At 42.0% G+C, this 23,648-nt stretch overlaps 1 protein-coding gene across 19 annotated transcripts in view; it reads left to right on the forward strand.

The window, feature by feature from the left end:
• Nucleotides 1–23,648, forward strand: part of CELF4 (CUGBP Elav-like family member 4) — a 710,045-nt gene that overhangs the window by 412,849 nt on the left and 273,548 nt on the right. The window lies entirely within an intron of this gene.

Here is a 23,648-nt window from a genome sequence, read left to right on the forward strand (position 1 = left end):
ACCACCCTCTGTATAGATGGATGTGTGCCAAGTGAGGAACGAGACCAGGGAGAGCAGCTTGGAAGCAGGAGGTCTGCCAACCTGGTCTTATGCAGAAGCTGAAATTTATTTTCTGAAGGTAGGCCTCCTTCTGTGACCATTATTTACCCCAGCCCTTACATTGTAATTATTTGCCCCTAATAATGTTGTTTTCCTCATGTGAAACATCAAGCTAGGAATCACATGAGGAATGCCTGTCTCAAGTATATCTTGTACTTCCTGACTTCCTGGAAAAGCAAGTCAAGAGGACAACAGAGGTTTGCAGCATTGTCTAAGCCTTTGGATTCTTTTTCGCTTAGCCCCTCTGTGGGCAGAATGACCTGGGAGCAATGTCCCAGCAAAGCAGGATCAGAATATAACTTTTGCAATGTAGCAGCACAGCCAGCACAAGGGGAAATCACCTTTTCATTCAGCTGATGTTAATAATATTACTCGTCTTGTTCTCTGATATGCCACGAGGGCAATGTCCACCACTGTCACTGTGCACCACCAGTGTGAGATGCCCACCCCTGTGAGATATTCTGTGGTAAAGGGACAGAACCATAAATGCATTGGGTCCATACAGCAGATGAAGTCTTTACACCATCCAGTAACTGGCAGAGCTCTCTGAAATAACAGGGGGAGAGGAAATAAAGAGTTTGGAGTCTTGGGAAAGTTTTGTAGACCTCCTTTGCACATTTCATCTAAGTCCTTCCTCCCAGTTCCCAGTCTAACAGTGAGTCTTTGGACACACTACTGAGCCAGGATACCAGGAGCAACACCACAGCAACCACACTCCCTCAGGCCATGCTTGGCCATACTTGTTCTGATATTGGATGGAGGACATCATTTTTGTAGTGGGAATACTTATTTCCCAAGCCTAAATTATCCTTAGTGTTTTTGAGACTAGATTTTTACTGGTCAGGCTTTTGTATGGTTTTAAGCCTCAAATAAATTCAGATTGCCTGAACAACATTTAATAGTTCCTATTTCTCACTCCTGGCAGTAGTCCTGCAGAAGTAGTTTGTTCTCCAGCTCAAGTGCTGAAGTCCTAGTTTGCAGCCCCAGACCCTATAATCTCCTCCATGGTGACCTATAATTGTTATCCCTGCAGTTGAAGGTTGTATTCATTTCCAGGGCTCTTGCTTTATTAAGGATGAAATTCAGCTGGGACTTGGAAAAAAATTTTTTTTATTTACTTGGCTTTTGTTGCAGACTTACTCATAACGTCTGGAATCAGTGAGCACTTAGCATCTGGGATAGGCAACATTCCTTGATTTGGATTTTTTTTTTGTCTTCGGGTGACATAAGCAATGAGCTAGACAAATAAATTTCTAGAATGATCTATCCTAGTGAAAACCTTTACTTCCTTATTTTTGTATGTAAAATGCATATTTATCTCCCTCCTCCAAATTGTTCAATTTCTTGTATTGAACAATTAGTAGTAGAAAAATGTTCCATCCATCTCTGTGGGCTGCACATTTATCTCTCTTACCAGGACCAGGCTTTCATTATAATATTCTTTTTAATTTTTCTCATGGGCTAGGATGGAAAACATACCTGAAGGTCTCACCTGACACCCAGTACAGATCATGTTAACACTACTGTGACTATCAGTGAGCCTGCAAAGTTTTACAGAATATCTGGGTGCACACATGCCCGTTGGAGGTGAAAGGACAACTCTGGGAAATTTTGATCTTGTTATTGATAAAATGCAATAAACTATTATTACTGAAGTGGAACCCTCTCAACTGTCAGGGAAGTTACTAGTACAGAGCTTGCTAAGGATAAATATCTATGTGTATGTGTGAGTGTGTATCATGGTGAATAATAATAACCACTTTAGTCAGGTGTTCTTTTCAATCCTTTCCTTTAGGTTAGCTGAAAGTTTTATTATTTTTTTTTTCTTCAGGGGATATTTAAGTATGTTAGCTAAAAAGAAGTAAAGCAAATGCAAAACCAAATATTACTTGAAAACGACATTCATTCCCAATGGGTTGCTGTGCATGGAATTTATCTAGCTTTTCTGTGTGTCTTCAATTATTATTATTTTGTAGAATTTAAACAGGGACATTCGCTCCAAGAAAAATAATATCAAAGATGATCCTCTGGCTCTGCTGTTCATAAGAAATGTCTTTATCCTCATTTCCTCTGAGGGAAAATAAGGGTCTGAGAGCCATTGAGTTTGGATTAATCTGGATCCATAGACTGAATACTTTCTCCCTCCATTCTCCAATGCTCATTTCCCTTCTTCCCTTCCCACACACTCATCTACTGCAACACATAACGAAAACCCATTGAAAGCATGACTCTGGGTTTCAAGCCACACTCATCCCTGAACCCAGCTTAATCATGCTGAGGGAGCATCATCAAGCTTGTGTATTTCTATTCTCTGGAGGTTAACCTCCCTTTATACCCCCAAGACCAATTTCTTTTTTGTTTTAAGCAAAACAGCTATCACATAACAGTTTTTCAACAGTGTAAAGTCCAGTTTTGCCTCTGTAGTTCATCAGAAGTTGTGTGCCAGATCTGAAAATGTCAACTGGACACAAAACCAAAACCAATTAGCAAAACAGAGAGTGCTGGTCCACATAAGATTGCTGACTAGAGGGTTCACACATGCCCCAAGGAGCCATTTGGTGAATGCTCTACAAGAAGAATATTTGTTTCACCCCCTCCCCAAATAAATTTTACTCTTCAAGTATGGGAGTTAATCAGTCTAAGAGAGAGGCATTAGTCAATGAAACAGCTTTCTGAAGAAATCCTCATTGTTCAAGACTTTTAAAAATTGGCTGGACAATGAAGTGCTTGAATATGGGGATTCATTTTGCTCCATCCAGGGAGCAGAGTGAGCGTGTGGAATAGAAGAATTAATAAGTCTTTTCTGTTGCTAATTGCTGTAATTTTGAGAAAGAAATGGAGTGAGAGCATTGTAGCAAGAGAGCCAAGAGACCTGAGGACAGGAGGGGTTAACACTTGTCACTCTTAATCATACACTTACAGTCTTGTGACAGAGGGCTGCGCAGGGTACAAACACACACAGCTCACCCAAATCCATTTTCCCCACTGGCAGCATCTCTTTATGACTTACTGTGTTAATTAGCTGGCCTGCTCCGTTCCATGCTGGAGCTGAACATGCAGTGATTGCCACCTGAGGGAGAGGGGCCCCGTGCCCAGCGACTTCGCTGCTCTGCGCAGGGGTGGCTTTCAACAAGGCATTTTCCACTCATCCCCGGGGGAGCAGAGTCTGTACAGCTGGCAAACAGAAGGGTCCTCTTGATTTCCTGATTTCCCCCCTCTCTGATTTCCTGAAACTGTTCCTGGGGCTTGCTGGTCTCCACTGGAGCCTGGGGAGCTGCAGTCCAGTCTCGGAATTTGTCCCTGCGACCGCCTGGGCTCTGGTTCCCCAGAGATCAGCTTCAGACCGATGTGCTACAGGCCTGGAAGAGGGGGAATTGTTTCTTTCTTTAGTTTTAAAGTAAGGCTAATGTCATGGAAATCAGTGTTTCCTCTAAAATATCCTTGTTCCCTGCCCCCCCTCCACACCTCCAACTGTTTTCCAGAAAAAGAAAAAAAAAAGAGATTTCAGGCTCAACCAAACTGAGTCCTATCCTTTGGAGGGAGGATGTGTCAGCTTAGTACAGGAATAAGTGTGGCTCAAGGGAAGGAGTGTCCCAGCCAGAGGATTGAAGGTTGTTATACAAATTAATGTGGTAATTACAGTATCATCTGGAGAAAGCAACTGTGACTGTGTCCCTGTTCTGCTAAGTACTGTAAGCACTGTAATAGAAGAGAAGTCCTGGCATGGTTATAATCTCAGCAGACAATTCAAAAGGAGGGGAAAAAAAAAGGTCGTTTATTACTGTGTCATAGATAAGAAGCCAAGGCCCAGAGAAATTTTAAAGTTATTATCGTCACCAAGTCACCATCACCTCTAGTGTCATTTTGGTTACACTGTGTGCAAGACTAAATTGAAATTCTTGACAGGGGAAAGGGACAACCACAACTGCTAGGAGTCAAAGCCATTAAAAATGAAAATTTCTGCCAAATTACTTTTTCTTTAAAGTTTCCTAATAATGACTGAAAAGGATAAGAAAAGCTCTCCCTTCTTCATTCATCCTTTGTTTTGGAGAAAAGGGATCTTATCTTGAATTCTAGAAGAAAGAATAGATAGAGAGGACTCTTTCTAAATGCAAACACAAATCCTAATTAAAAAAATCAGGACTAAGAACAGACATTCAGAATTATATTTTTTGGTTAATGAAATATGTCTTGGTTCACTCCAAATGTGCCCCTCCAAAACCTTTGTCTAAGAATAATTTGCAGGTGGTCACATCAAGAGGTTTTTGCAGAGTAGTCTTGTTAAAACTCTGTTTTATAAAAGGAAATAATGTTAATAAGATATCAAATGAGCAATCATAAGCATGTCTTAGCAGCAAGACAAAAAAGTGCAAGTAAGTGAGAAAGGGGAAGATCAAAAGCAACTTCTTCCCATGCCAAAACAACCCCATTACAAACAAAAAGGACATTAGGCAGAGATTATTAAAAACTAGTCCATTGTTCAGTAATAGCAAACATTTCACACCTCACAAGGCAGAAGCAATAAATCCCATTGATTCCTCTGAGACAATTCACAATTAAATACTGATTTGCAAATAAATAAATAAATAAATAAAGGCAGAATTCATTGTGGCACCTTGCACCGCCAAATCAAAGCAATTGGAGTGGAATTGAGAATAATTACCAGATGTGTTGCTTTGTGCTCAAAACGGCATCCATTATTTACAACTACCAGTGATGTTCCTTATTTATTCCTCCTGCTGGTCTAATGACTATTGCCATTCAGTGTTCTTTTATTTAATCATCAACATCCAAAAAAAGAAGTATTTTTTTTCTCTCTCTGCTCTTTAAATTTTTTTTTTCTTTTGGCAGCAGCAGGAAGGGAGAATTTTTCTAAACCCCAACAATAGCAAATTGCTCTGGAGGAATGCATCATTTTTTTCAGATTGGCCTGTAATATAATTATGTGCATTGCCTTCAATTTATTGGACTTTTAGAGATGTGCAATTCAAATGGATGTTTCTTTAACTCATGGAGTAATGAATATTTGTTTTCTCCTTGCCTATTTCTCATCTTTTCTATGGAGGTTATTTCTGGATGGAAATTGACTGGTGGTCATAAGCATTAAGAGAGTCTGAAGCTCCCCCGGGGAACCCAGTGCAGTCATAAAGTTGTAGTACATGTAGCCATGCACACACAGAAAGAAAAGTGTTCGCAGGTGAAGAGACTCCAGGGACATGGATTTTCTTTTTTCTTTATTCTTGTGTTTGTTTCAAACACGTTTACAGGCAGGGTGCTTGCCAGGCTCATTCTAGGTAAGGACAAAGGGAAAATATTCCTTGAGGAGTGAAGAATTGATAGACAGATATTAGCAGACAATTAAATAATCTGGCCCTTCATAGGCTATGTCCATAATAGGCCATTTCATGAGCATCCCCACACTTTTTCTAGGATATATTTGCACAAATATGCCTATTGAGATAGAGAAGGATTTTTGAAGGAGTGGGTGAAGATGTACTGAATTGTCTCAGCTGCAGGCTATACTAGAAAACATCCCTGTTCCATTGTTATCTCATTATTTCCAGAGGTAAAATTTTTGGAATACCTCTTTTCCTCTACAGTTTACAGATTGATTATTTCTTTAATTTTTCCTCTCACTTTGGCTGTTCAGAATGGATCCTAGTGATTATATAGGGGTTGCCAAACTTTCAGGCCCTTGTACATATTTCAAGAACTTCACATTTTAAATGAGGAGTTTTTATCGCAGTTAGTCATCTTCAGGGAGCTCCTCAGGAGAACAGTGTCCTGGTAGGTCTGGCTTTGCAGGGACATTGAATGGACACACACAAGGAAAACCTCTTCTCCTGCATTTCAAACAAAATCTGGCAGCCCTGCAAAAGTGTCCACCCTATATCAGAGTAAAAGGATTAGATTAAACCGGAAGCCAGAAAATACTGGGGAAAGACACCAGATAGCAGAAAATAATGGTACTTCTGCCACTTGCAGTTTTCTTCCAGGAATATTAAAAGTGAAAATAGTATGAAATTTTGTAGGGATTACAGAAGGCATCACAGAAAAGCTGATATTTGACTAGCATTTCTATGTCCCTGCTTGTGTCCAAGTTCTTCACAACAGGATCTCTGAAGAACCAAGGGTGCACACGACAGGATCTGTGCCCTTTGGTGGTCTGATTACAGGTTTAAAAGGCTGCAGAATTCGGGCAGTCACTGTCTAAGAAACTTACACCAAATTCCAGGGTACACACACCTACACACACAGATTCCTGAATGGCTCAAAATCTCCTGTCAGTTGGGTACTCTCAGTGAAGGCAGACATCACTGCTCCTCATTCTGTGCCTTTAATCTTCCGTTTTGCTCATTCTGCTCTTTAATCATCAGACGACTCCTGACAGTAATTGTGGATGTCCCTGGATAGCTCAGTAATAAATGTATCCTGAACAAACATGCCTGTCAGGCTCTATTTAGCCCAGAGCATCAAGTTTATGACCTCATGAAAGAGAATCGTTCTTAAGTTCTCTAAACAACTCTCAAAGTTAAGCTCTACTTGTTCTAGTCATTAACTATTTTTAGCCATTTCCCTCAAGAATTAGGGATAGCACCCTGAAAATTGCATGGGTCCCAAACTTTGGACCACAGACATAATCTCTATGTCCAAGTCTTAATGACTGCGTTGCATTCTGCCACTTCTTTGGGAAGACCAGTAGCAACAAAACAACATGGCAGGATAGTGTTAATAGAAGTACACTTCTTCCCTCAAAGATTGTTCTTGCTGGAGCGTGGAGGACAAGCTCTTTTTCTGTATTCACTTTTGAGCATAGTACATCTGCTGTGAGAGTTTCACAGAGTAAAGAAGTGGAGTTGGAGAGGGGTTTCTTTCATTGTTAATTATTTGTGCTTCTGGTCTAGTGACCCAAACTATATTTAGTTCCCCATCAAAACCAAAACCTGAAAATTAAATGGACTGGAATGGAAAGGTGGTCTCTGTGTCACTCTCTGGATTCTGTTTCACAAGATGCAATCCTCCTCGATTTCCAAAACCAATTTTCTCCCATCATCTTATGAAACTAGAGGTCATCCTGTGAAATGTGATAGCTCACCAGTTTTTATAAAAGAATGTGCCCTTCCTCACAAAAGCAGGGTTCATTAAATCATGCAGCTGATCAGATTGCTGAAGCCTTGATTGGCCAGCAGCCAGGGTGAAGAAATCCATGGGGAAGAGGCACATGGCACCATCCAAATAGGCTGGACCTGAACTAGGGTATTTTAATCACACTGCTATAGAGAGGAAAGAGGAATCTCAAAAAAAGGGCAGTACAGGAGCTTTATCGACTTTTAGGGTCAACAGGAGATGGGAAATTATCATCCAGCCACATCTGAGTTCCACAGTTAGCATTTATTCCCAGGCACCGCTTTACCGCTAATCAGAGTTAAAAAATAATTCAGAACCTACCTCTGCCCTTGTTGCACACCTTCTCTCCACAGTGTCTGTCCTTACAGAAGCCGGCAAAAACTGCTTGGAGCTGGTACCGGAAGGCATCTGCTTTTGGAGCAGGGCATAGCAACAAGGAGCAACACTTCCTACAGGACAGAAAACCCAGCAAGTTTTGAGAGCAGGTCCCTGGTCTAAGACAAACTTCAGGCAAAATGATGCCCTGGACTAGCAGATGGGACAAAAATCCTTGTGTGTGCTGGGTGGAACAGGGAAAAGTGTGTAGGAACAAGAGAGATTAGAAAGGTATATCTTATGTTCGAATGGGACATCGGGGTTAGATGTCCCAAATGTCAGATGACTTAGAGTGAATGTTATCTTGAGTTATGGGGCTAATCATTTCCACAGATTTCACACAGAATGAAAATGGGCTGGGTTTAAGCAACACTCTAATTTCATTTTCAAGATGTTCAAATAAAATTCAGAGCCATAACTGGTGACTCAAAGACTAGCCAGGTCTGAATAAGAAACCAAGAGTCTGTCTGTCTGGGATTTGCAAAGCATGGATAACCTGCACTTAAAAAAGGATAAATAGAGCTAAAGAAGCACCCCAGTATTCATCACAGCTGTCTGGGGCTTTGAGACAAAATATGCAGGGGATTTTCTTTATATCAGCCAAGAAGAGGTGAGTTGGCAGAGCATCCTCAATTGAATCACCCATTCCTCAGGCTTGAGGGTTTTGCATAGTTCAGATGAGCAACCATTCTTCTGGCTTTAGCCTCAATACTAAGTTTTGTAGGGAAACTATTACATACACTAATAATGTTTTGTGGTTTTGCTTCTGCTAGAAGACATTTTCCATTTATTTTGTGAAAAATGGGTATATGTAGATCCTCTGTTCACTCTTAGACTTAAAATTTGAAAATATGGACGGTGTTATTAGCTAATATCTATAAGCAACCAATGCATTTTTTTACATCCATCCCTTTTTACAAGTGGGAAACTGAGGCACAGAAAGACACAGGATTTAGACTAAGGTATAGGACTGAAAGACAAGGTTCTCTGATGGCTGGTAAGAGCTACCAAAGAGTCCTCTTCAACTAATCTGGAAACTGCAAATTCAGAGTAGCTGACCCTTCATTTGTGGGAATCAGCACGTCCCTACCCTAGGGTGAGGCATTCAAAGGCCAAATGCCTTGCTCACCAAGTGTTGTCTGAGAAGTTTTTCAGCTCTTTGGAGAATATTGATATTGATTGTGGAAAACAAGCATTAATCTACAGAGACAGACAAACACATATAAATAAAGTGTGTTTGAGTTTAAAGAAAAAAGTTAGCATTATGCCATTGAACTATTGACAAGGCTGTCACAAATATCATCTTGTCTCAGTGTAAATAAACAAGCTTAGTGCTGTTATTTTAGAATAAAAGGCCGGAATAGGTTTTGTATTGACTTTCTAATACCCACTCAAGAGTTGGAAGAAGAAAATTAAAGATAATAAAGTAAAAGTGCAAACCATAAAAGTGGAGACAGCTGGTGCATAGTAAACTGCGAATCTGAGTCCTCTTCAGTTCAGGAAACCAATTGTGTAACTCAGTAAAGGTCAGCAGCAGAGATAAGTTGAGCTTGTCAGTGAATCCCCTTCTAAATTTGGAAGGATGATGACTGCAGGGTGATAGAATCTTAGTCTGAACTGATTCAAAGACTGGTGCTCATGTCCTACCCTTTGTGCATGCACTGGAGGGCTAGGAGCTGTTCTCGGGCCCTGCCACATTCACTTGAAGTTGATCTGCTCTTGGGTAGCTTATCCAGTCCACTGGGCAATAGTGTAAATTGGTAATATCATCTTAACTCTGTTCAGTCAGAGGGATGTCTGTAACTTCCTACATTAGAATCAGGTGTGATCCCAAGCTCTCTGCATTTGCCCTTCTTAGAAAAATATGCACTGATGCCACTTGGTATCTTTTTTGGAGCTCGTCACTCTGTGTCTTCGTTAATTCAGACGAAGAGAATTAATTAATTAATTAATTAATTCTGGGTAAGTGTTGTTCCTGGAATAACCTCATCATCTTTATCAGGTTCTTCTTAGAGCTTCTTTTATTTTTCAAGCTTCTGCAATACTTTTGTGAACTTTCTCACTTCCTTTTTTCATCCTAAATGAAGGAGGATAGAAGGATTTAGAAAGATAGGAGAGGACTGAAAAGAGAAATCTGATCACCTAGTCCAGAAGCCCTCTCAGGAAGGACAACTGTTTTGTCCTTTGGCTCATCTCAGCATGTTTTGGGCAAATTGAATGAGATGTTAGGCCTGCAGGCCCAAAATGCTCCCTTTAGGGATGGCAAATCATGTGTAGAAGGACACACTTTTCATTTATTCCCAACATTTGGCAAGTAAAGTATTGCAAAGAGAGAGAAGTTAAAGGTGAATAAGTGGTTGGAGGGATAAAAAGAGTTTGCATAAGGGTCTGGCAACATGATGAGGATTTTAAATGATGGTGAATTTGATGAAGATAGCAATGTGAGGAAGAACTTACTTATTTACAAAGGGCAGTTGAGGAAGATATTGACAACACTAATGACTGTAGGCTGCTGCTCTGCCATCTCTGACTAAACATCCTTACATCTAAGCAATCAAGGCATCAAAAAGGCTTTCCATGACCATGATTTCCATACATTATTTTGGGTGAAATCAAAACATCCTCTAGATCTGAAGTATTTCAGACCTCAGGTTCTGCCTTGTGCAGCTCCTTGAGTTTTCAATGATGTTGCCTCCTAACATCCAGCATATTAAACTCATACAATAAGAGGGTGCAAATGGCCCATGAATTGTTGAATACACATGCAAATCATTCATGCAATTAATTAGTTTGAATCAGATTGGTTACTGTGTCCAAATTAAATAGGCTTCTTTGACATTCCTTCCCAAATACCTTTGAGTTGGAGAGTCAAATGTGAGGCAGGGAGGAGTTATTTGTTTTGTTTTCTATTTCAAGGGAGAAAATTTGGATGGAAAACTCAGAAATTCCAGCTCTATCTAGAAGCTGCAACTCCTTAGTCAGAAAAGAGATGGAGCTGCAATTGTGTGGATAAGCTCTGGTGTCCTGTACTGGGAGTAGGAAGCAAAGGGCTGATACAAGTAGTAACAACACTTCCAACTTTTGCACTTCTTCCTTGGAGGTTTGAAGGCAGCAGTGGCCTTTGACACTTCTTCCTGGCCTCACACACAATGCTGAATTTCAGATAGTGACTCTTGCGTCTCTCCGGCAGCCTATGGCTCAGCCAGAGGTATTTAATTGCCTGGAAAACTCTCATAGCAAAGGAGAGGTTTCCCCATCCCTAGCCTCAATGGTTAATTATCCTTGCTGGTTAATTATGTTCACTAGTTCTCTTCAGTGACAACAAGGTGGCTATAGGGGTTTTTTCCCTACTGAATTCAGTTTCTCTGAGCCTCAGATTTACCTTTGTTAAAGTGGAAGTAACAAACAAAGAGCCAGATCATCCCCCAATTTCGATTGACACCACTGAGCACAAAAACATCTTTCCTACTTATTTAGTTTGGGGTTAGAGTCCTTTGAAAATCCTGCCTGTGCCACTCTGTACTTTTGGTGGGCAGGATGCAAAAGTCCTGGACATGACATTGCCTGTGAAATGATGCAAGCCCACTATCCCTGCAGCATTGTTCTTGCAAGCATGTATCATATCAATAAGAGATTATCTGAGTTCAGGAATGAAAAAATAAAATGAAGGAGAAAAAGATTGGGAATCATTCACAGCAGGTCATTTTGGTTGGACTGCAATCAACTTGCCAGGTTTGATAAGACAGGTATTTGAGAGAGTATTGATCTCAGCTCTTTTCTCTCTTTAATTTCATTTTTTGTATTTGTTTATACTTAACATTTAATAAGCTCCCTGCATCTTGCCTACTGGTTACATGCAGCCTCTGACTTATGTATTTGTTACTCCTTAAAAGCTTTGTAAAATTTCTGCATCTTTTGGGCCAGCGTCCATTTCTGTATGGCAGGTGAGGGCTTAGCTCACCTTTTCCTCCCTCTCTTCAGTTTGTGTTGGGATGATTAATTAAACCCCAGTTTAATTCACAAGACCAATGTAATTTCCTCACTACATTTTCACTCTGAAAGATTTTTGCAGTGGGAATCCTGCCCTGGTACTGTGGTTTCTCTGCCTTCTTGTGCATGCCTGGGCTCCGCACTGTCATTTGCCTTCTGGTATCAATTCCAGGTGCTCTCTGCAAGCAATTTGTGAGTACCAAGCAATGTATTCACACCTGATAAGGTGCAGTAGTTCTTGATCTGCAGATTCTGCCAGGCTGTACACAGAAGATCAGAGGAGAAACAAAGGCACAGAGGTGGAAATGACTTTTCCAAGGTCATATTGCTGACCGTGTCAGAGCCTGGCTAGACCCCAGTGCTCTCATTCACTCTCTGGTGAATTATCTCCAGCACCAGAAAACCTCTGAGGGTGATTTAAAAGGGTGTGATTTTAACCAAGCTCAAGGCCCAGCAGTCTAATGAATCTTCTCCCAACGACTGGTATTCACATAATTCATCTCGTTTTTCAGCTTTTTGTGACTAACACAAAAGCTGTTCACCCTAACCTCCCTGTATGATTCATCTGTGTTTTGTATGGCTTTTGTTACTCAAATTGTAACTCTCAAGTGCAAGGGGTAGAAACAAAATTAAAGAGTGATATCTGACAGCAGATGGAGATTTGATAATATGAAGAGTAGTTTTTTATTGGATCTTGTTCCAAGTTGTACCAGTGTTGGAGACAGTTAGACTTGGGCCAAAAACAACAAAAAACATTGAAATAAGAATTCTGATCTGAGCTTTTTTTTGTTTTTCCTGGGTTTATTTTCAGTATTTCAGATATTGTGCTGGAATAGATTCAGAGATTCATAGAATTAGTTTAGGTTAAACAAAAGATTAAAAGTCATTGAGTCCAGCTGTTAACCCAGCACTGCCAATTCCACCATTAAACCATTTCCTTGAACACCATATCTACACATCTTTTAAATACCTCCAGGCATGGTGACTCCAGAACTTTCCTGAGCTTTCCTAGGAAAGCGTACTTGAAGTTTTTTACATGAAAAATTCTTCCTGATGTCCAAATGAACCTTCCCTTCTCCAGTTCTGTTGCCCTCCTCTGCACACTCTCCAGTACCCCAAATAATGAGAAGAGACAGACGGTTCCATTCCAGTGTGAATTAAACCTTGTTTCATTTGCAGATTTGGAGTCTGTTCACAATAAGGGACTACAGGTCAGATAGAAACAAGGTAGTCCAAACAGAAAACAAGGTAGTCCAAACAGAAAACTGACAGAGCTGTACCTCCTTCTCTACCTGATTTTTAGTTTTTTCATCGTATCCAATCCTTGAATGTGTTTAAAGTTTCCCTGTCACCCTACTCCCTCAGCCAAACAAATCACCATTTTTTTGGCTTATTTAATCATCTTGAGAGGATGATTAAAAGTTTAAATATATGAGGAGTTTATGCTACTTAAAAGTACTGGGGTTTTGTTTAGACCCTGCCTTCATACAGTGTTGGCTTAAAGGAGTGTAATGGCACCTGCATGATTTTAAATGCTTCCTTTTGTTTAAGAGATGCCCATGAACACAGCTTTTTTTTTAGTGTTATTTATTATTATTATTATTATTATTATTATTATTATTATTATTATTATTATTATTAACCAAAGAAGGTCTGTGTGGTTTTGAATCAACAATCAACAGTTTCACTCCACAGGAAACAAACTCTGATCAGGCTCAAAGCTGAGATGTAGGAAAACACAATTTAAACACTCTGTGACTTTTTTTTCTACTGAGTACAAAGCTGTCCACTCCAAACAGGAACATTGAGCTCAGCTTTGCTATCCTCCACCAGCTGCCCTTTCCAATAATGACTCCATGACTGGTAGTTAGCAGAAGGAATTTTATTTAAGACTCATGTTTTGATAAGATTTAAGATTATTTAAAAAAAAAAAAAAACAACAAATTTCCCAAATGAGAGGCTAAGTAGGTGGTTAACCAGCTCCAAAGCACAGATCTGAAGCAAAACAGATTTTCAGAGAAACTGCACAATGTAAGCCCTTGGGGGACAGGCTCAAGTAAAACGAAATGGGGTTTGCAAATTCATTGAAATTAGGTGAAGCATTCGAGAGCCATCACCATTCAAAGATATTGATGAGCCCTTGTCTGTCCGTGCAAGTCCATAGCATTAATCATTCACACAGACAAGAACGGACTGTAGTTTTCAAACAAGTTTGCAGAGGGTTGTTGGGCAGTTTGGAAGATGTGTTGTTGCAGCTGGTGCTGAGTGTATTAGGGTAAAGGTGCAGATGTGCCTCTCCCTACACCCCATTACTGCAGTGCATCTCTCTCATGCTTCAGGCAGCCCTGTCTGCAGCTGACACTGGCCAGCCCCTGAGACTGCAGTCAGTCCTGGCACCTTCCTGTGCCTTCCCTAGAGGAAGTCATGCCCCTCTTCTTCCTGCTCATGCCTCAGTTTCCTAAACTGAGCAAAATACAGGAGATATGTATTGATCTGTCTTGTAGAGTTGACACACAAGAGAGGAAAAAGAAACATTTGCAGGATAAAATTAATAGAATGTTCCATTGGATTTCATTTAGTATTGGATTTCTGGGAAGTCCAGACCAGTGGTTATGTTTGGAGCTTTCAACCCCAGCATGAAATTCTTGGTTCCTTCCTCTCCCATCATTAAGGTCTGATCCTGACACTCTTTACTAGCAAGAGTGAACACTGCCCTTTGAAACCGTCACAATGATTGACATGTAAAAACTCCACATTACACAGGTTATTGGGATTGAATAAAGATTTCAGGCTCAGCTCTAAAAAGGCTGCAGTAAAGATGGCTCAGCGAGAGGTGCCTGCTCCCATCCCTCAACCCCTTCCTGCCCCAGAGTGCAGGTCGGCATCCTCAGCATTGGTGTCCTTCAGATAAACTGTTGACCAGAGCTCCCTTGTCCTACCTGTCTCTGGTGGCTGCTGCTCAAAGAGAGCTTAAAAATATCCCAGTGTAACATTCCCAGAAGAGATGTGACCTCAATGTCTTTGCCAAACCTCCCCTTTCACTGTAACATAAGGCCCAGATGTGAGCTGAGCATTTGATGACTTCTAGGGTTTAACTGCAGGAGCAGATTGGGTCCTGGGTTGACTGGCTCTGCAGAAACAACCCTCCTGTCCACCAGCACTGTCACCAAACACCACTCCATGCAGTGTCTGAGTGGTGATCCACAGCATGAAGCTCAATCTCAAAGCCAGAGGCTCTCTGACACCCATTTGAGGACCCGCTGCATTGCATCTGCATTGAGATATTGCTTGATTACAAGGTCTGGACTTTCCCTTGTGCACAATAATAAAAAAAAAAAATTATGCTGAGGGAGTCTACCAGGTAACTCAGCATTGGCCTAAATCCTAATCCTTACCTCTGTGACTTCTGTGTACTGCATTTGTTCCATCCTGTACTTCTCACTGTTTCACTCACAGAGCTCTTCCTCAGCATGGCTGAGCTCTGGAGCAGAAAACAAAGATAAGGGAGATACCATGCTCAGTTCTTCCCTTCACCACACAGTGCTGGTATGCCTATGAACACTGGAGATAGACTATTAAATTTACATCTTTTAAGTCCTGCTTTGGTGTAGCAGCTCTCTAGTACTGGTAAAATGCAGGAGAGCATCTTAAAGGTAGTCACTAATCCCATTATTTTTTCCCAGATTCTATGATCCCCTCCCTTCTCCTCCTCCCTCAGTCAAGGGGAAGAGTATCTGTCCCCAGAACTGCAGCAGTTGGCTGTTCATTCACAGATTAACTGCTCCAGCTCTCTGCCTTATTACTATTCATATTTGTTTCCCCATCCCAGCAGGCAGCAATCCAGTAAAAGATGTCAGCTGGTTAGCAGAATCATCTGGGAAAAGTTGGGAGACCCTTAACAGACTTCCCCTTCCCATTGCCAGCCCCCTGCTACTAATTCAAATAGTCCCCACAACACTGGGGAGTTTATTTTAGTTTCCTTTCTCTTTGTCTGTTTTCTTGGTTTTGTTGTTGGTTTGAATTTTTTGGTTTTATTTTTCTTTTTTTCCTCCTGGACCCAGCTGCATCTCTGCAAATTCGATCTCCAAAATGGAAGCTTGGCTGAGCTGGAAGCTGTCAGCACCAATGGTTAGTAGCTGTCTGAGGCCACTTGCCAGGGAAGGGGGAAGATGAGTCCCTAGGCATCAAGGCAGCATGAAAAGTGACTACATCTAAATACTCCAGCACATGATATCTTTCCCATTACTTTGATTCAAATCTCCCTTAATCCTCAGCTGAGTTAATGCAGTTAGCAGGTTATGAGTGCCGCATGTGGATGCCACTGGATTTGAGTCCTTCACACAATTGGTTGGTAAATAATTTAGTACCAGTTTCGCCTGGAACAGAACCTCAAAATAGCCAGGCTGCTTATAGCTCCTGCTTTCTCTCTTCCCACTTTTGTCCCCTTCTCAAGCTCTGGGGTGGGGAGGGGGGGAGGTTGTTTGTACAGCACAGCCTGGCAGGGACTGCCATTTTACACGTCACAGTTTCCTCCTGTCCCTGCTCATCAGAACCTCTCCTAATTTATTTTCTAGAATAGAGGGGAGGGGAAGACTGGGGTCAAGCCAGAGAGCTGCACACACCAAAAAGCAACTGAACATTCCTGCCTTGGAATCTGCAAACAATAAGAATTTGCCCAAATTTCTGCCACCAAACTCAGGTTTTTCCTTTACATATGGTGTTTTCAAAATAGGGGTGAATTAATTTATTTCAGATTCCTGAACCTCTTAGATTCTCTTTAAGGTCAATTATGACAAAGGTATATAGAAATTGGTAATAACAATGAAGGAATATATGAGTTTAGGAAAAAGTCGTGGATGAGCAAGGCAACAAGAACCCCTCTGAAATGTCCAGGAAATCTGAGAGGGACAAAATTCAAGTGTTTCAATTGTTCTTTGGGCTGTAATAATATCCCTAATCATGTCCCTCATCCTATTTTATTTCTTGCCACACTTCCTTGTCTTCTTCCCTGCTACTAACCATGGTGCACCAGGCTATGCACTGTATCCCATTCTCCTTCTTCATACCAGACACCACCATCCTCAGCCTCACCCAGCAGATGTGGAGCAGACTCTAAACCCCTGTTGCTCATCATTGCTCCCAGTTTAACTGAGGCTCTTCTTGATCTGAACCAAGGAGCATTTTCCCTCTCCTAACCCAATGAGATGCTGATAAAGACAGGATTTGACCTCACAGCTGTTTTTGTGAGATCCTCTTGATTGATTTCTGTGGAAGCCATGGGGAGAACAGAAGGAACTATGGACAAAATTTGCCATTAAATGTTCTCCTAAAGAGAGGCAAACCAGTTGCACGTAGAAGCTGATGGGTGAAATATTTAATTTTCTGTATTCAGGAGATTGAATTTCAGGAGATGAAAAAGGACCAGATTCCTGACTTTCTAGTGGCTGTTAAATTTAAATTAATTGTTGCTGGGACCTCTTTCACTGTGAGAATTACTGAGGCCAACCAAAATGGAGCACTTTGAGTCACCAAAGTCTAGACCACAACCACTTTGATCCTCAGACAGGTATTTAGGGTGACAGACCAGAGTATTCTTGTTTACACACCCTCATACATCCCCAAAAGCAGGGGGCCACCCTCCCTCCCTCAAACACCAACTCCCTTAGCACACTGCGTTTTGGTCAGTTTGCCAGCCCAGCTGCAAACAAACCTATTAGCCAGACCCCAGAGTGGTCACCCTCACACCAGAAGTTCTTTGTCATTTCATAGCTGCTTGAGAGCCTCCACTTCCCCACCCCAGCCCCCATATGTGGCTTTCCGAACACCTATTATAGGACCCTGCATCAGTACATGAATTTAGCAGGGTTTTGTCTGTGAGGTGTCAGACATCAATACGAGGATTTAATTATATATCACAGCCACAGAAAGAAAAGAGAGCTGCTTGTGCCTGCACTGCCCCAGTGTTTCATTGTTGTGTGTCAGGGCTGTCACTTGCCTGCTTTGCCCTCCTGTTTTGCCTGTTTGGTGCTGCAGTTTCTTTCACCCGAGCAGTCGGGTGTTCTGCAGATGAGCTGCAGTTCAGCTGCCTGCCCATGCTCTGTCAGGTGCAGCTCTACTTTGTAGAAGGGAGGACTGAGGCGCAAGGACTTTAAGGTCAGAAAGTTCATCCTCAGGTGCTTAAAGGCAGCAAACTTCTGCAGTATTTAGGGACCAGAGGGATGTTTGCCAGAGGTGATATCACTGCATGTTTGCATGTCCCGTCGGCTCCGATATGAGCAGTGGTTGCTTAGCAACTTTGAGATGATGGCCAACTATTCTGATGTCTGAGTAAGGATTCAGACATTTAATTTCAGGGACCCACTTTTGAAAACATTGGTTTAGGTGGGGTGATGAAGGTCACATGCAGAGATGGTGGCTGAGCAGTAGGGGCAGAGCCAAGCTTGCTCCTCAATGCCCACATCAATCAGGAGCAACTATGTTTCCTCTACACAGATGTTTTAGACCTTTGGTGTTAGGAATCACCCTTTCTGTCTTGGCATGGCTAAATCTGGCTCCTGGGAATGGAGGATTTGTGGAAATGGGTAAGGTGAGGGTTTGAAATGACTGTCCACCCTAAGTGTCCGCAGCCAAGGCTGCCATCCTCACTGATGGCTGTGGTGACAAGGGGGTGTAGGGGTGCTGGGGCACTGATCTGCTCATGGGGGGTCCCCAGCTTGACTCATAGTCCCTTTCTGAGGGTCACACTTTTGCCCAGCCTGCAAAATGGGAATAGTGGTGCTTCAACCACATTTGCCAAGAGCTTTGAGAGGTTTGTTTCCCTCCTACAAATGCTACACAAGATCTAAATAGCAGTGTTATTTCTAGCGTGTTATCCTGAGAGCGAAAGGCACAAACAAGATCCGCATTTGCTGATGGTGACTCACTGTGAGCCTTTGAGGGTTGTGTGGAAGGGCTTGCTCTGATGTTTTTGCTGCTCTGAGATAGATTATTGATTCTCTTTATCTGGTGTTCGTCTTACAAACCCAAGGTGATGAGCATCCTGTTAGTTTCAAGAGCACTGGTGCTATTTTTCTACTGCTCCAAGGGACACAGAATACGATCCAAGTATCCTCAGATGAGCAAAAAAAGCAGGTCAACCTGGTTCACATCAATTAAACTGCCAACTCCAAAAGAAGGCTGAAAAGTAAGATTGGATAGCAAAAGCAGACCTTGTCTAGTGTGACGGTTGAGAATTTTCAATTAAATTGTATTTTGTTTGGCTTGGGTTGGTTCCTGTTGTTACTGAGTTTGCTAGGAAATGCCAGATCATTGAAAACAGTGTCTTTCATCTGGGGAGGGGGGGGAATCCAGGGAAAAATCTCAGAAATTTGTCAAAAGGTTATATTTTGACATTGCTGCCAAAGGAAAAAAAGTGATCTTTCCCATTACAATAGAATTTGTTATTTCAGAAATGTAATCTTATTCCCAGGTAATTAATACAAGAAAATGTGTGGAATCTAACAGATTTGTATATACAGCTGTTAAGATACAAAAGCAAGGATTTGGCTTTAACACAATAGGGATTTCACTGTTCTTCTCAATCCATGGCAGAAAAAGGTCTCTCCAGCAGCAGCTGCAACATCAACATTCCTTTCTTTGCAGCAAACCCTCCAGCCAAAAAATGCTAGATGCAAAATTTACCACATTCTTCACAAAAAAAAGCCTTTCTTGGCTCACTCCCTCACCCCACCTTCTGCCTTTCTTGAAAGCCATAAATATGAAGAGGCCAGCTGAAGTTAACTGCAAAATACCCACTTGCAAACAGGTGTAACAAAAGAGTGAGTCTGAAATGAGTGTTCTGCAGAAAAGAAAGGGAGAAAGGAGGTGGGGTGGGAGGAGGGAAGTGGGGAAAGGGGAAAAAAATAAAACCACTACATGATTGAAGGCCTTATAAATGTAAATGGTTTGACAGAAAGGGTTTAGCAGCCCTGGGTAGAAGATTGCACTTGCTGTTTCAAGGCCCTTATTTTCAAAATCGCAGCACTGGATCCCTTTCAAAGCTGGTCCCTGTTTTTGCTTTTTCAATCAGTGAATATCAGGTTGTCTTTTTATATATATATATATATATATATATATATATATATTCTCTGCACTCATGTTCCAGGCTTAAATGAAACCTGAGAGAGAGAGAGAGAATACGAGCCATGATCTGGACCTTTGAAAGAGCTCATCCCTGCTGCCTTTATTGCTACTTATTTATGAATCTCCCATCTCCCCCTCCCAATCCCCTCTTCCTCACCAACCTCCACCTCTTGTTTTCCTGCAGCAAATCCCACCTTCCCCTTTGGATGTTTTTTACTTTTCTTTTTCCTCTACATTTATCTATATATTTTACACCCAGTAAGTCAATCAGTTTCAAATTATTGGTCCCTGAGACAGATGTTTGGTGAGTCATTTAGCTGCGCGAAGTTCTTTAGACGGCTTGCTCTTCCACCTCCTGTTCATTTAAAGCATCTTTTGAGGCTGATTTTTCCTCTTCAAAATGTCTTTAACTGCCGAACGTTTGCTCCCACCGGGCAGTCTAATGATGTTGGACACAATATGTGTGAACATCTCTTTAGAGGCCATCTCCCCTAGGCTACATTCTTGCCTATAAAATCATTGTTTATTTAGTCCTTAGGCCTAGGAACCATCTGCAGTCCCCATGGCTCCTGTTGTTTTTAAAGTCCTATTAAGTTTCTGCACTTCTCCTCAGAGCATTATTTTATTTCTAAATAACCACAGACAACTTCTTGTCAACGCGGCTTCTGCCAGGCAAATTAGAGATGACAGTTTCATTCTTCTGACTGTGGTGAGCTCTCATCTGATGTTATTTAATGTGAAAAGCAACTGTTATATAGAGAGTGATTTAAAAACAATGAGGAAAAAATAATAATAGTAATAATAATAATTTTAAAGGAGAAGATGGAGAGGGTGGCCCAGAGACTCTGGGTTAAGATGCTCAGACAACATTTGCCAGCCAGGAGAATATAAGGGATTGGAAGGCTCTATATAATGGTTATAACAAAAAAGAATCAATGAGAGATGACTTGATGTCATTTTCAATCTTTCTTTTCCTGACTGGAACTGAAAACATTTTTGTTGTGTTTGGTAGGGTTTATTTTTGCTTTCCCTCCTTGCTGTCTTTTCCCACCTCATATTCCCCTCCTCTGCTGAGTAAGCACTCAAAATCAAGGGCAGTGGCTGAGCCCTGTCCTCCAAGGGGGAGCCCATCCTGCTCAGCCACTCCTGGCCTCATCACCTAGCAATTGTGAGTGGGTAGCAGAGACACCAAAATTCTACCCTTTGGTTGAGCAGCATCTCAGAAGCAGGATGCTCTTGGCATCAAAAGGCACTTTCTCCTTGCAAATCACTCTGTGCAGGACTTTTTCCTATGTCTTAATAGCGGTGCTTCACTTAAACAACTCTAGCTAGAAAGGTGAAGTCCCTACAGTGACGTTAGTGCCAGGAGAGGGATGTTTGGGCAGCTACCTCTGCTCTGCCACAGACTTCCTCTGCAGGCAAGTGTGACTCATGCCCACACTTCTAGTAATATTCTTCTCCCTAAAGCCAGATGGCATCATCCATTTTCTTTTCTGGAAAAGGTTCCTGGCTCCTGGTGCACCCCAAACCATGCCCAAGTATTGACTCTGAGTGCTAGCTGGTCAGGGCTGGCAGTGTGCCAGTCTACATCAGTAACAAAACAATAGGGAGGACAAAGGCAAAACACCTGAGCCCAAAGTGCCTCCTCAGACAATGAGATGGCCATGGTGTTTTGACCTCCCTCAGCTTATGAACAACAAGCTGCTGGCTCTGGCTTCATGCTGACTGCTGCTGATAAAAGTGTGATCAGGGAGAAACTGAAAAATCAGTAAGAAAAAGAGGTAAACCTGTGTGATGTCTGTGAACCAGCCAACATCTCACTGCATCAGTTTTGCCACCCGCTGATCAGCTGCGATAGCTGGGCAGGAAGGCTGGATTCAGCTGTGTTCATAAGGCTCCTCAAGACATGCAGGGAGAGGACTGCAAATGGAAATGGATGGGAGGGGCTGATGGGTTTTGTGAGAGCACCTCACTGCAGTAATGCTGTGGCTCTGCAGCCAAACACTCAGACTTCAGGGAAGGAGGTTTAGGTGGTTTCTGTCATCTTAACACTGCTTCCACCTGCATGTGCAGCATAAGACTGTCAACCTAACCCTCAATTTATGGAAGCCATGTAACTCCACTGAAGTTTTTAAAAGTCTGGAATTACATTGTGTTATATTAGCAAAGAAACGGCATATTATACTGCTGAGAAAAGAGGCTGGCATCAATGGATCTACGCTGATTGACACCAGATGAAAAGCTGCCTTTTACAGCAATCACAGATTAGTTTTCCAGATAGTATGATATTACTTCAAGTGAGCGTTTCTGCAAAACTTAGCTGTTGCCATGCTTCTACAACCCATTTGTCTCCTTGAATGCTCACACTGGTTTTGCTCTGTCAGAGCAGTCTACACTATCCTTATCAACTTAGATGGTTTATCTTCTCACTATGGCTTGTATTCTAATCACCTGGGCACCTACCATCCAGTCTGAATTTGCTTTTGAAACAGCAGGGTAGCCTTACATACAGGTACAATTCAGGGGAATATGGCAATTCCATTACTGTGAAGTTCATTTACTGCATGCTTGGGTGGTCTATATACTTTAGTAAATTTTCACTGTTTATGCTGCAGCTGTGAATAATCTCCTGAGTGCTGTTCTGTTCCAAATAGGTTTTCATCCCATCCTCAGCAACAGCATGCTAGAGAGCCCTCCAGTCACGCGTTAAGTAGTATGACCAGCTTCTCTCCAGTGAGACTCCTCTGACATTTTCTTCTGAAGGGGACAAATTTAGGTGCACAACCACTATTGTTTCACTGGTTTTATTTTGAAGCCTGTCTCTATGTCTGCTCTTGGGGTGTGCAGTAGAGAAGGCAAGACGAGGAAGTGTCCCTAGTTCTACAACTGAAGAATGTCTGCAGACTATGATGAACTGGGTTTTTTATTTTGTGAGAGCTGCTTCTACAAAGCCCTTGAGAAACTTTTGCACTGTTTCAGACCTGACATTGTCATTCAGTGTCTCTTACTCCAGTGGGAAGTTGTTGTTCATATAGGTCCAGGTGAATATGCAGGATATTTGGAGAGGTGAAATGAATACGGGCTAAGGAGTCCAATAATGGGGCTCACCTCCAGTGCTTCTCAGAAGAATTGGGGACTTCTGGCCCAAGGGGTCAAGCTCACAAAAGTTGGTCATGCCACAGGAAGAGATAATGGAATGGAGACAATCTGCATATCTAGCTGTCTGTCTCCACTCCTTGCTCCTCTACCCCAAAAGTGTAGGAACCCTTTGCAGGAACAGAGAGGGCTCAGTAAAACTGAGGTGTGCTCACATTGAGTCCTTCCTTCAGCAAGAGCTTTGTCAAATGGCTCTGACAAGACTCTTAAGTTCTGCTTTAATTTTTGCATTGTGAAAGTTTATTCAGGACTGAGCTAGTCACCTATGGCTCCTTTAAAAGCCAGCAGAGAGGAAAAGTTACTCCAGGTAGCAATTCATCTCCTTGAAAAAAAGACAGAGCAATTGACTTCTGGAGGAACGTGTTTTGCTCTGCAAAGCAGTGGGACATGAGTTGTGGCTGGGAGATGAAAGGCTGAATCTCAGCTGTGGCCCCTTTTGTGGGACCTACCACCTACCACCATCCCAGGTTCTACCTCAGGCAAGGTTTAAGAAGAGGAATTCTTTGGAGAGGAAAGGGGTGCATTCTCATCCTGAAAAGGAGCTGTGGCAGGGATGAATTAGTGTATCCCCATCCAAAAGAGCTGAGGTGTGTTTGAGGATGGGGAGGGAATGTTGTGGTGAGTAGTTGAGTCCATCTATCCCACTGCATAGTCAAAGGGTAGATGTATGCTCCTCCAGACACCAGTGATGTCTCCCCACAGGAAATCCAGCTGTTCCTTTTATGTGGGGAGAGGGAAGGAGAGGAGAGGGGTAAAGAAGGGAAGAAAATTACTTTGAG

This window comes from Motacilla alba, chromosome Z (genome assembly GCF_015832195.1).
Source record: "Motacilla alba alba isolate MOTALB_02 chromosome Z, Motacilla_alba_V1.0_pri, whole genome shotgun sequence".
NCBI lineage: Eukaryota > Metazoa > Chordata > Aves > Passeriformes > Motacillidae > Motacilla > Motacilla alba.